We start from the raw sequence: 2,434 nt of genomic DNA, 5'->3' as shown, positions 1-2,434 counted from the left end.
TTTCTTCCTTAGGCTGGTTAATTTTTTCATTGATATTCCCATTGTACAGCTGTGAAAACTGAGGTGCAGAACAATGGGGTCCCATGGTTAATGACATGTTTTGGAGATTGACTAACAGGTTTTTTTAATCGGCCATTTAGCATTGTCCCTTAAGCATCTTAGTTTATCATTTTGTTTTGTTTGTTTTGTTTGTTTCCCAAGTCAAAAGAGCTTTTATTCATTTTTAAAATATCACAGATGAGTCTGGCCTCTTGCGGTTTCTGTAGCTGGATCACTCAGATCTTATTCTTCAGCCTGCTGAACTGTTTCTTTTTCAGAAACATAGATACCATCCCAAAATTTTCTGATATCCTTGTTTTTAACTGTTGTGGCTTGCTGAATCAAAGCAGCCAAGTCTGACACAAGTTCAGTGTTGTTTCCTTCAAGAATCAACGCATCTTTCTGGGCTTGAGATACTGAACAAGCAACGCCTGGCCTCATCCGAACCCTGCGGATATATTTTTCACCCAAAAAATTCCGGATTTCAACAAGAGAAGCATTCTCCTGAATAATAACGTTGATGGGGAAGTACGCGTACACAGACCTCATCTTGCAACGGAAGCCCAGTGTAACACCCTTGATCATGCTCTGTACATGGCTACAGATAGTGCAAACAGTCACCAGTTCCTTTCTAATCCCCCACCATTTGTCAACCGGAGCCTCTTTTTCTTTCCAAGGAGACTAAGTTCTACATTGATGTGATTGAAGTCCCTCTGCAGGGTACCTCTGGGGCCCTTCACAATAACTGTGCATCCCTTCAGAGTAATGTTGACATTTTCTGGAATGTCGACAGTCTGATTACTGAGAATGATCTTCATTCTCACAGTAGATACAGCAAAAAGCTATTTTATCATTTTGATCATCACTTTCCAGATCTGTAAAACAACACTATCTACTTTATAAACACTGTTATGGGGTAAAAATAAATAATGCATGTAAAGGGCCTGACATGTGGTAAACATTTCACAAATGGCTGTTGTTGTCCCTACTATTTCTTAGTATGCCCACTGGGGCCAAGGAGCTGGGGCTGCAGTGCAAATGTCAAAGCCAGGCCATTGTCACAGTCACCTGAGTCACCCACTTGCAGTGGGGACCCAGAAACAACTGAGGGAGGGGAGATTCTGGGAGCCACTGGGGAGACAGAAAAAGTCATTGAGATAGGCGAGTGTGAATGCAGACTGAGATTCATTGAGTACTTTAGGCACAAGACCTAAATACAGTTATTTTGCACAGGAACCAAAAGACTTATTTTTGGCCACGCCACACGGCTTATGGGATCTTAGCTCCCTGACGAGGGATTGAACCCTGGGGCCCTTGGCAGTGAAAGTACTGAGTCCTAACCACTGGACTGCCAGGGAGTTCCCCGAAAAGACTATTCTGAGACTACCTTCTGGCCGGGGGACTTCGGTCCTTGGTCCTTACCTGGCTTGGGAAAGAGTGAGGTCACAGTCTTTCAGGTATGTCTCACCAAGGAGAAGGAAGGAGACAACGCTCCAGGAAACTTGGAGGGTTGGAGTCCAAACACAGATGGGGGGTGGACCTTGCATTGGTTGATTCCTGGTAGAGGGTGTGGCCCTGGGAAGGAGGGTGCTTCACACGCTTGCTCTTTGTTCCTGGGAGTCACCAAAGGCACGTGTGCTCCATTTCCATGACGCAAAGTCTCTTGCCAGGTTGTGGGCAGATTTCTGGGAATTGAGGCTCCAAACATAGACAGGTGTGAGTGTCTCTTGTGAAAATTCTTCTTCTCTTAAATATGTCACTTAGAACTACTCTACCGATGGCTCCTGAGACTGGGGCCCTCTCTTCAACCCACTCCTCTGCATTTTCACTCAAGAGCAAGTTTATCTTCTGTGTTGCACACTCAGGCCACACAAGAGGGTAAATAATCTTTCTAAACAAACAAATATACAGCCTCTCGGGGGAAATAATATCCATTTTGTGACTATACCACCATTTATTTATTTACTCACCTTATTGTTCTGGGGCATTTGAGTAGTTTCAAGTTTTTGAGTTTTTGGCTATTACAAATAGTGCTGAGGTAAGCAGTCTTAAAAATGTTGTTTTGGGGGAGCACGTGCCTGCATTTCTGTTATGCACGTATCTAAGAGTAGAGGTGCTGGGTCAGCTTTACTAGATATTACTACTCAGTTTTCCAAAGTAGCTGTACCATGGTCCACTCCCGCCACCAGCAGTACATGAGAGATCAGGTTGCCCCACATCCTCTCTGACATTTGGTATCACCAGTCTGAGAATTTACAGCTACAGCTGCACACAGGAGCATGGCTGCCTCTCACAAACATGAAATAGGGTGAAAAAGGCCAGACATAAAAGTAAACATGCCATCTAATTCCCACTTACATAAAGCCCCCAAACAAGCAAAAATAATCTAAGGTGT

At 44.0% G+C, this 2,434-nt stretch overlaps 1 pseudogene across 1 annotated transcript; it reads right to left on the bottom strand.

Annotated features, from left to right (window-relative positions):
• Nucleotides 1-282: 282 nt before the first annotated feature.
• On the bottom strand, nt 283-872 carry LOC309968073 (large ribosomal subunit protein uL6-like; annotated as a pseudogene). Its single transcript has one exon. The product of its transcript is annotated as a large ribosomal subunit protein uL6-like (transcript).
• Between the last annotated feature and the right edge of the window lie 1,562 nt (nt 873-2,434).

The sequence above is a fragment of the Leucopleurus acutus genome (assembly GCF_964270905.1).
Source record: "Leucopleurus acutus genome assembly, chromosome: 10".
Lineage (NCBI taxonomy): Eukaryota > Metazoa > Chordata > Mammalia > Artiodactyla > Delphinidae > Leucopleurus > Leucopleurus acutus.
The sequence above is the reverse complement of the archived record's forward strand: the minus strand, read 5'-3'. Positions and strand labels throughout refer to the sequence as shown.